The sequence below is a fragment of the Symphodus melops genome, assembly GCF_947650265.1.
Source record: "Symphodus melops genome assembly, chromosome: 18".
Taxonomy (NCBI): domain Eukaryota; kingdom Metazoa; phylum Chordata; class Actinopteri; order Labriformes; family Labridae; genus Symphodus; species Symphodus melops.
This window is the reverse complement of record NC_136708.1, coordinates 19,677,774-19,688,838: the sequence shown is the minus strand read 5'-3', so window position 1 is coordinate 19,688,838 and position 11,065 is coordinate 19,677,774.

Sequence of the window (11,065 nt, the reverse complement as noted above, 5' to 3'; positions counted from 1 at the left end):
ATTGAATTTCCCTCTAGATCAATAAAGTATCTGTCTTTCCAAGTGTCAAAGGTGCAGAGTCTTCAGACTGATCCTTTGATTTCTCCAACATACTTTCACCTCCTGATCTGAAACTTTGCCCACGTTTAGTTTTGGCAGTCGTTGTAATACGGTAAGAGAGTTTGAAAACATGGATCATGACTTTTAGTAGTTTAAGTGAAAGGTATCACACCATCTTTAACCATCACCATCTTTTAGGGTTTTATGTAGGTCCTGGCATGGTTAATGTTTTTAATAGCCCGTATTGTTCATATCCAGGGACATGCTTTGTATTAACATGAATCTCTAAATAATTTTTTAGCCAGACCTGCTGACCTTGACAATTTTGGTAAGTTATCATTCACGTTCAGACTGTCAAAAATGGCAGCAAAGTCGCGGGAGAAAAATAAAGATGCTTTGGGCCCTAAATATTTAGTTCTTAGTGCCAAGTAAAGTCCAGATTCTTTGCAAAGTCCTGTTTGTCTTCCTCAAACATCCAAACTCTTGACTTCTTGACCGTACATGAAAAGCTCCTGGTGCCTCATGCAACTTCTGCAACTTTTCAGTGTTCAGAGAAAGAGCTACAGAGAGGAGGAGGAGGAGGGAGCGTGGGCGTGTTGGTATGTGTCTCAGCCTGGGCAGTATGAAAATGAAGTCTTATTATGTATGAACACAAGACTATAATATAAGCTACAATATCCATCCAGCTTTATTTCTGTTGCATCAGCCAGTGAAGGCTGTCCCCTCTCCTCTCGCTCTGTGTTTATGCAACTGGTTATCAGATATGAGCTAGCCTCCTTATCATATTGTGTCTCCAGGCTGTGAGGCGGTTCGCTGAAACTTTCCCCAAACTATATGATTGAAACGGAACAGAAACTTTTAGTCCTCGAGACTGGTTGCCCGCCGCGTGAACCCAAAATTCTCAAATCCCATTTCTGCAGTGTGGAGAAAGAGGGTTGAAAATGGAGGAGGGGTGGTGAGCACAGGGGGAAGAGTAGGGGGCGAAGGGGGGGATAAAAGACATTGGGGATGGAAGGGGAGGAGGATGGCATGCTCAGTTGTCTTAGTAGATAAGAAAAAAAAAGCTCTATAGCTTAACATCTCCCTGGATGTGCTTTCAACAAGGTGTATAAGCAGATATAAATATATGAATGGGAGCAGCCTGCACATTTATTAAAGAAGGAATCCGCCACATTTCCGCACAGAGGATGGCACCCTGAGGGGTAATGAATGCCACAGTGATTCATCTGCTTTACTTGTGTGTTTGCGTGTGTGTGTGTGTGTGTGTGTGTGTGTGTGTGTGTGTGTGTGTGTGTGTGTGTGTGAGTGTGCGGTATGACTCTTTAAGACATGTACATCTGTCAGCCGTCATGGAGTTTGTGTGTCAGTCAGAAGAGTGCCAGATGGTTTTTTTTTCTGCGTTCATGCTAATCTGTCTGATGGTACTCTCCCTTCACTTTCTCGCTGTCGACTCTATTCTTAACTTTAAAGCATGTAATCATAAATCACAGTGAGCCTCAGTGGACCTTAAAGTCTGTTACATTTCAACCGCCTATATCGCAGTTCTCATTTCATCATTCCATAACATCTGCTTAATTGAAGCCCACCATCTATAGACAAGGAAAGTCAAAGTTGTTGCATTATTTCTGGTTATTTCTCGTCGTCCCTGTCTTTTGTGTCTCCATTTGTTTTTCACTCTCTCCCCCTCCCCCGCTCCACACAGGTTTTCATTTTTCTTTCACAGCTTGCCAATAGGCTCCTATATAATTCATAAACTCCATATTGTTTTTTTTTTTTTTTTTTCAGCTGATGCAGATGACGTGTTTTCCCTCCTATAGTATTACCTATAACCCACACATATCCTTCCCTCAAAAGCCTCATCTACAATTTAGTGGGGCTAAACTTCGGGATTACTAGGTTACCGCATTCATTATTTATTTCCATTACACTTTAATGTCATCATAAGGCAGGCCTGTGCTCCATGACACAATGAGAGAGAGAGAAAAGGGGATGGTGTGACAGAGGTTGTGTTCACTGCTGTTGTCATTTACGAAGCATTTATCTTCCCAGACTGCTGAACTCGGCTAAGAGTAGCTGTCTTTTTTAAAACCTCTTCGATCTTCTTTCTCCTTTTGCTTAAAGTTGGGCCTAAAATTATAGAACAGAAATATTCCGGCTGCATCAGGCAAAGATCTCTATTGTTTTCCGAAGGCTGCTTTAATCGGTGCCTGTTACATTTCACCGTGTTAGCTTTTAAAATGTAGTTTTGTCTTTTTCCTTTCCTGTCATGTCAAAATCAATACACTATATGAATTTGTCGTGACAGGCAAACAAGAACACACTTTGTTTTTGTGAAATCAAATACTTGGAAAAAGCTCGATAAGCAGAAACATTGTGTGCAAAGTGTGACGTTGTTTTACCTCTCTGCAGTTTGAAAACACCTCCTCGCAGTTTTTATCTGTTATGTCATATTACTTAATCTGTCGTGATTGACCAAAATTGATCTCCCGCTCGCCTAATACTGACCTCCTCTAACTTTCCTTCTGAGTGACGGGAGGATAAATGTCCGCATGTCTTTGCAAAGTTAAACTCGACTTTTTTTTTCTCAGCTGTTTCCCCACAGCTGTCTTTCTGGCAGCCTCTTCTCCTCAATCTGCCTCTCACCATCCTCCACCCTCATATTACAAGTCACAGAATTCCCAGCCAAGTAATCTACCTCATCAGATGTGATGATATGCAAATGGCTTGATTATAACATGACAGCAATCAGCGGGCCCTTTTTAGCCATCGTATTGGATCGGAAAATGGCTGCCAACCTTTTTGCATGCTGCAGAAATGACACCAAAGCTGGACATTAGTGAAATGGGGGGAGTCATTAAGCATCAAGTATGATTATGACTCGACAGTCACATTCATTTGTAAACTGTTTATAATCCATATCATTCATGCCATTAAATATCTACATATTCCGTGACGGCTGAAAAATAGACTTTGCATAAGAACCACGTTAAAAAATGATGCTACACATGTACTGAGAGGAATTAGGAAAAACTCATTATCCTCTTGGTACTGGCTCAGAACGATACCACACATTTGTCCCCTTCTGCAAACCTGTCTTGGATTCAAGTGCTGCTAACTTTAGCTACCTCCCAGTAATTTTCAGAAATGACATTTAAACTGAGAAGCCGTAGCAATGAAACCACACTTACTGTAGATACAGCATGCATTGCAAACATCATATATGGCACTGCAGGTTAAAAAGAGATGTGACAGAACTGAAAACATTACGTTTTTAGGACTTCTGTAAGGCATCAAACATGTAATTAAAGCATCATTTACACAGACTGAATGCATGAATCATTTTCTATTAGTCACTAACAATGTCTCACTGATTCACTTTTTGTGAGCGGGGTCATTGTCAGTTCCAAAGGTCAACTTAATTAGCCTTCACTTGTGATCTTATTTCCATCCATTCGTAACCCTCTAACTTTCCTCTTGACCTCTGGGACCTTTTTTGTACACCCTCGTTTTGTGGGGTTTTTTTTGCCGCGTTTGTACTCGTAAGACTTTTTGTGTGAGTTTGCGTGTGTGTGTGTGTGTGTGTGTGCGGACTAAGGAGCTGTCTGCGGCGCCAGACGCTGAAGCGGTTTCATTAGGATCTGTAGTTCCCAGGAGGGGGGCATGTGAATAATTACCAATTAGACTGTTGTCAAGAGCCAGTGGTGGTGTTACGCGGTTACAGCTATGGAAGGTTATGGTGGGTGTGTGTGAGCCTACGTTCTTGTTTGACACAAGTATGAGTGTGTGTATTTCTATGTGTGTGTGTGTGTGAGGCTTTGTGATTGCACTCCCCGGGCACTGAAGCGTGCGGTCGTGGCTCTTAAATACAGAACGTTGTTTAATCTAATGCTTCAGTCACTCGCTGGTTTTCTTGTCAGCTTTGTCAGCTAATTACAAAGTAGCCACATGGATTACACGCCCTCTTTTCTCTTTATATTACGACGTCACCTTTTCACTCCTCTCTCTCCATTTCTCTGTAAAAGCCGACACCAATGGAATAAAAGACACATTGACATCTTGTTGAGGGTTTTTTTAGTTTGGGCACTACATGTAAATGACCTTGTTTTTGTGTTTTTTCCTGATTTAAAATCCCCTTTGCCTGAAATGTACTTCTAAAAACCTGCCAATAGAAAAACGTGACCTTTCTCTACAAATATCCAACTCTCTAGTTGCTATGGTGGCTGTATTGGCTGTGCAGCAATATTTTGGTTAATGACAATCATGTTTCCTCCTCAGATAAAGGTTTAAATACTCAAAAATCTGCGCTGGCCTTTTTTTAAAAATCAACAGCTGATATGCAGAATAAGAGGCAGATGGTTGGGTTGTGTTATCAGCTCTTCACCTCGTTTTTTTTTTTTGCCCCTTTCCTTCGTCCTCTCACCTCATTCTGATGACCTCCTGTATGATCGCTCCAGACACTACCCACTATGTATTGAACTATATGATGAAAAACACCATTGAGTGTGCATTATAATACCCTATATATACTGTAGTCCACTTGTTGTAGCCCACAGTGCATTGTGAAAAGAGGTAAAACTGATGGTCAGAGACAGAACTTAGCATCGTCACAGAGAAAGATCCAGCTGGGTTTGTTGTATTGTTTTTGTATTCTATGTGATTCACACACCGCAGAAACACTTTGCTGTCTAACTCTTTGTTTGGCACAACAGCCATGTAAAGCCTGGGGCAACAAACAAGACCCTGCCTGAGGTTCAGATGCATCCTGAGAGGAGGGCTGCTTACTGTCTGAAATGTTTGCTAGCAGCTTTTTGGATTGTTTCATCTTTCTGTTGGCTGGTCCGTCCAACACTCTCAGTCCAGCAAGTGTGCTGATGGAAGTATTTAAATTGCACTTCACACAACTGCACAGAGCTATTACAATGGTCATAAAGTGGGAATAATCCAAATTCTAACCCCCTGCGGTACTGCCCTTATTTTTAGAGTACTCTTGACCTGTGATCAGGAAAATGGGACAGAGCTTGTTATGTAACGTTTTTTTAAGCTCTGTGCATGCGTCATGGAAATACTGTAACTGTAATATAACATGTATGATGATTTACACAATCTTCTGTTGACATTGGGACCGCAATTTTTCAGAAATGTTTGTCGGAACATCCAATCCAACATGCTGTATGCTTTGTGGGGGCGAACTGTCCCTCAGACAGAATGGTAGAGGGAATACTGCTCAGTACTCTAAAATAATGAAATATTTTTTCAGTTTGTGATCTTTTTTTTTAATCTGAAAAAAACCTTTCACTGACCTATTGAATGATTTTAAAACCCACAAACAAACATTTGATCGTATTGCACTTTGTATCAGCAACTTTCTGTTTGCCTGTCTTCTGTGTAAACATTTACAGTCGTCCATTTGCAAATGTTTTGCTCAACAAGATGGGAAACTTGTGTGTGAGCGAGACAATGATGCGCTTGTTCATGTGTGCTCACACATATGTGTTTGGTGTGTGAGCGAGGAAGGTTTCCCGTTTGTTGAGCACGTCGGCCCGGCCAGGAAATGAACTCTTCTGCCAGCCACACGCCACCGGCTGCTGCCGTTCTCTCTGCATCTGCTGCTGCTCCCTCACGCATCACCTCGCTCCCCGCTCAGCTCCTATACGTCCGTCAAACACGCAGAGACAAGGCGAGCTCATACAAACTGAACCCACCCACACACACACACACACGCATCGCATGATACTCCGCTCACACGTCCAATCCACTTATCCGACATATCGAACAAAGATAGACCACAAAGCTCTCCAGGTTTGTGTGGCGGAGATGAAAAGTACTTCTTGAATTCTCATCAGGAGATTTACAAAGTGGTTCAGGGGATTGCAGATTAAAAATTCCCAGATTACAGCGCTGCATTCAGCCGCTGTGCCTTAAGTGCCAACCCCATCATGACTCTCTAGCAGGACAAACTGAGTAGACCCAGTGACCCAGTCCCCTGCTGATCTCTATTTCTATTTTCAGCGTGAACTACTGTATCTCTACAAATGGGGGAAACAAGACAATCAAACTATTAACTGAGCATTGCAGGTCACATGACACACAAAAATAAAAGCACAATGACATCATATAGCTATTATCTAATTGTAGCACCAATGGAGGATGCTGAGTTCATCTATTCTGACAATTAAAATAACTTAACACACTGTGACTAACTCCATGTATTTGATTTCACTTAGGTTATTTAAAAATTGATTCAAGATTTCCCTTTTAGAATTGCTCATAACCGTCAAGACTATACTATCATAACAGGACACAGGTGTATTGAAATGTTTGAACAAGTTTTTATTTCTGACTGTGATTTTTAAGTTTCAGCTATTGAACCTTTGGGGAAAAAGAAAAAGTATGCACAGGTCCGAGTAGTTTGCCTATTTTCAATTATATTAAATGTCAAAGCTTGAAATGTAGGAATTATGCTTTTTGAAGTACTTAACATGCTTTGCACGAGTCGGCACAAGCCTCGATCAATCCGGTGTGAGCTGTCATCCAGACCAAACATCATTTGAATTAGTCAGGTTTCAATGTTGTAGTAATTTAAACATCAAACAGACAGTAGCTCAGTCCGTAAGGGTTTTTGTTGGGCATTGGAGGGTCACCTGTTCAATTTCCAGGACTGACCAAGGTATGGATGTGGGTCTGGTGCTCTCCCTGTGTACGGCTGATCTGCCCTTGAACAAGGCATTTTAACTCAACTATTGATGAATAAACTTGGTTACATTTTGCTGGACTGATCAAGACTTTTTGAGGGTTTAGCATGTTCAGTGTAGCTCTGAATCTGTAGCACATGACTTTATAAATGTTTGACCATTATGCCTTAGCACTGCTGGCTAATATTTTGTGTAAACTGTAAACAAATTTATCCTTGGAACAAAAGGTTAGATGCAAAATTACCAACCATAGAAATGTTCTTTTACATGTCAGTAGGCGTGGTGCCAGGAGGTCGAGATCCAGATGTTGGTATGTTCAGTCAGTGTCTCTATCTTCTTGAGTAACTGCAATAAAATGTGTTCTTCAGTGTTAGGCACACACCAGCCACCTTTTTTATTATACTGAACTCAGTGACCGTTCCAAAGTTTCCTCCGCTGGATTTAGGGCCTGTCGCTATCAATTAATTCTCCAGCCGTCAGTCACAGCTGGAGAGGAGCAAAAGGTTGGCGGAGAGCAGGGTGGAGGACACATAGATCATGTGGTCCAGAGTGAAGCAGAAACACAGACGACAGCAGAGCAGAGGCAAAGACATACAGCGACTTGAGGCTGACTGCTATATACAGTCCTGTGGATGGATCCGGGCGGTGGTGGTAGTAAATGGTCGTGGCAGTGGGAGGTGGGTTGTATAATTTGATGTGGATTTAGTGTTGCTTGGAAGAATGACACAAATTCTACAGGGATTAATCCGGCTTTAATTCAATCTGGCCGCCGCAGCCTGAAATACCCCAGCTCGGGTCCTGCTGTTTCTCTGTGAAAGCACAGCTGCACCTGGCATGGGGTCCAGAGGCTGTGTGTGCATAGGTGCATGATTGTGTGCACACGTGGGATCATGTGACTGTGTAAAGTATGTTTAATTTTGTATGGATTTGTCCATGTTTGCTAGTACTGTATCAGTGTTCAGTTGAATGGGATTGTTAGTGTTGAGGCTGTCAGAACAGGGAGAAACATACAGCTGTACATTATGCATGCACTCAGAAGCACATGTTGGCATTCTACCAGTTTCATATTCACCACAGAGCACAAATTATAATACATAAAATCCTACTGGATTTACATGTCTGCCCAGACGTTGTATGCAACAGGAGTGAAAGTTTGTTCGACTGCCGGTGTGATAAATCCGTAGTGTTTCATGGTCAGGATGAAGTCACAGATGTAACTGAGGCTAGAAGTCACAGAGGCTTATGTGACTTCAGTTCAAGCAAAAGTTCTCCCACACTTCAGCACAAAGTAATAATGTACAGAAGACTCATGAGTCTGCAGAACCTTCAAAATAAGTTGGCAAAAAAGCTCGATCACAAAATTCAGACGTCATCTGTTTTATTCTGAGATTTCAGACTCGATGTGCGCTTGTGATGATTCACAGAAATAAAAAGAAGTTTGGATGTAAAAGTGCTGCTTTTCTGTGTAACCAGTCAGACTTGCGAAGAGTCACATCTGGTCTTGACAGCATTGATAAAGCTTGTTGCTGATGTCCATTGTTGTGTTTGTGTAGGTCATTCCAGATGTGTTTGTTCACCACCTTATTTGCCTCTATGAAGGTTTATTCTCTGATGGGCCCGCTGCCCAACAGAAATGTAGTTTTGCTTATGTAAATTATGTAATCTGAATTACAGGAAGTCAGGTGAACTTTTACCACCAAAAAAAAAAAAAAAAAAAAAGCACACAAGGGATTATTTATTCCTTTAGAAAATGTTGATTTACACAACGTGCTTCGGTTCAAATGACTTTAATCTGTCACAACTTTGTGTTTACAAAAATCTCCACGGGGCTCCTTTAAACGTTCAGATCAAGGCTCTGACATGGGTCGGTTTGAAAACACTCTAAAACAAACATCATTTTTTGAAACTAATGTTCACAGTGAAAGCTTAAAAAAACAACATTTACCTTTATGTGCCCTCGTAAAAGGGCCTTTAATACAAACGACTGTTTCATTTCCTCTTCTATCTTAGTTCAAAAGGATTTACATGAAAAACAAACACTGACCCATATTCTTCATGGTCTTTTTAATTCCCACCGGCTCCACTCATGCTAAAAATATTCATACTTGCTGTAATGCAAGGTGCTTTAGATAAAAGCCTCCGCTAAGTAGTGGAAATGATGTTGCATTCCTCACATTTGGATTCATCACTGCTGCCACAAATTAGGACACTCATTATGAGTCATTAGGAGCGAGTCTCACACCCGGGCGCCAAAAGGCCTCGTTTATGAAAAACGAGCGTGATGATGCAATTTCATCAATCCAGTGTTGGTCTACAGAAAGACGTCACAAAGGAACTGGATTATGAATCTTGGTCCTGGTGATTCATTTCAGATGCTCCTCTTCACAGCTGGGCTTGAAATACTCGGCCTTGTGATGCTGTTTGAGTGCTCCGCACAGAAGTGAGGAGTTTACAGAAATAAACATCTCCCTCTTGTGCGTGACGTCGAGCTAGTGTAGATGGTAAATGGACCTGAGCTTGTGTGGTGCTTTCCCCTTAAATATCTGCCGCAGAACATCTTGTAAAATGTCTTGGTGTAAATGAAAAGTTTTCAGGTGAACATGAAGTAGTCTCTGAGTCCGACACACCCAGGTTCACACTTCTCCACCTGCAGGCTGCTCTGTGTTCTCATTCCCACTCACACACAGGCAGGTGGGCCTGGCATCACCTGAGAGAGGGTCTGTCGTATCCAGCCTGAAACCTGCTGGACTCTTATACGATCCATCACAACACACACACACACACACACACACACACACACACACACACACCCACCTGCTATGCACAAGCTCTGGCCTTGTTTTATTAAAGTTTGTGATGCATTCATGTAATTTCTTTTGCTCCGAGCTTTTTCATCTCTCGAGGCTACAGGTCCAAAATATGTGTGTGTGTGTGTGTGTGTGTGTGTGTAGAGGTGTGTGTGTGTGTGTGTGTGTAGGTGTGTGTGTGTGTGTGTGCGCGTGTGTGTGTTAGTTTACCTCGACTCTTAATACCTGCACACACACAGTAAGAAATGGAAGGCTGTACGCAAGTGCTGAGCGTTAGTTCTGCATGGTTAGCTCGGTGACTTGGCATTTAGAAGGCTGCTGATAGGAGCACCCTGTGGTAAGGTGTGTGTGTGAGTGTGCGTGCATGCGTGTCTGTGTGTGTATTTTTTAATGCGTGTTGGTGCTAATCAGGTCCCCTGGTATCCAAAGACAGACAGCGAGCAGACGCCCTTTAGCTCGGAGGCTGAGGGAGCGAGCGCCGTCTAACCTGCATATGAATGTGTTTCATCAAGCATGTTAGTTTTAGCCTCAAACATCAAAGACAGAACTCTGCAGGTAAAACAAGTAGAATAATAAGTAATATTGCTGACAACATCACAAGGATTGGTTAACTAAGAATTAAAATGCAGACAACAGAAAAATGGAGAAAGTTGCTCCGTCTGTCTAACATATTGATTATGAAACGTCTAATTTTTCAACCACACTGGCTCCCATTTGTAAAGAAACCTCTCTGCACAGTATTACTCCTCAGTTTAATCATTCTTCCTAAGGTACATAAACAATGCAAGATTTATTTATTGTCAGTAAGAAGGCTGCCCTGAAGATCCTTTTAAAACAGCAATGGAGGAAAATACAAACCTGCTTGGAAAAGAAAAATAAAAAAAAATCTGATCTTTTATTGTGGCAGGGCGATCTTTAAAAAAATATTTTCAATGAAACTAAAAGCATATTTATTGTGTTGTGTCCAGTTCATAACAGTTTCCAATAAAGATCACAGTTTGGCAGCGTCAGGCTGCTCGCTGTGTTACATGGCTGGTTGTATCTAACCGTGTCGAGTTCATGGCTTGTGTGTCATGTCTGTCCTTGTGTGTGTGTGTGTGTGTGTGTGTGTGTGTGTGTGTGTGTGTGTGTGTGTGTGTGTGTGTGTGTGTGTGACTGTGTGGCTTGGGGGATGTGTTACCATGTCAATGTTTGGTTCCAGGGTTTCCCCGGGCTCGTTCCATAATGACTATTGACAACTTTAATTGTAGCTGTGCTGACAAACTACTACAATTCATCCTCCTCTTCATTTCCTCCAGTTAGCCTGCACTCCCTAGCCACCACAGTGTGTGTGTGTGTGTGTGTGTGTGTGTGTGTGTGTGTTGGTTGAGTGAAGCAGTTTGTCTCAAACCAGCTGTTGCTTGTCTGATGTGGTTAGAGGTCGGAGCGTCAGCAAAGTGCTTTGTGCACGTGTACAGCGAGGACGATGCTTGTTTGAAGTGTTTTCGCAGTCCGAGCTGAGGCGCTTTTTGTTCCAGATGTTTTGAC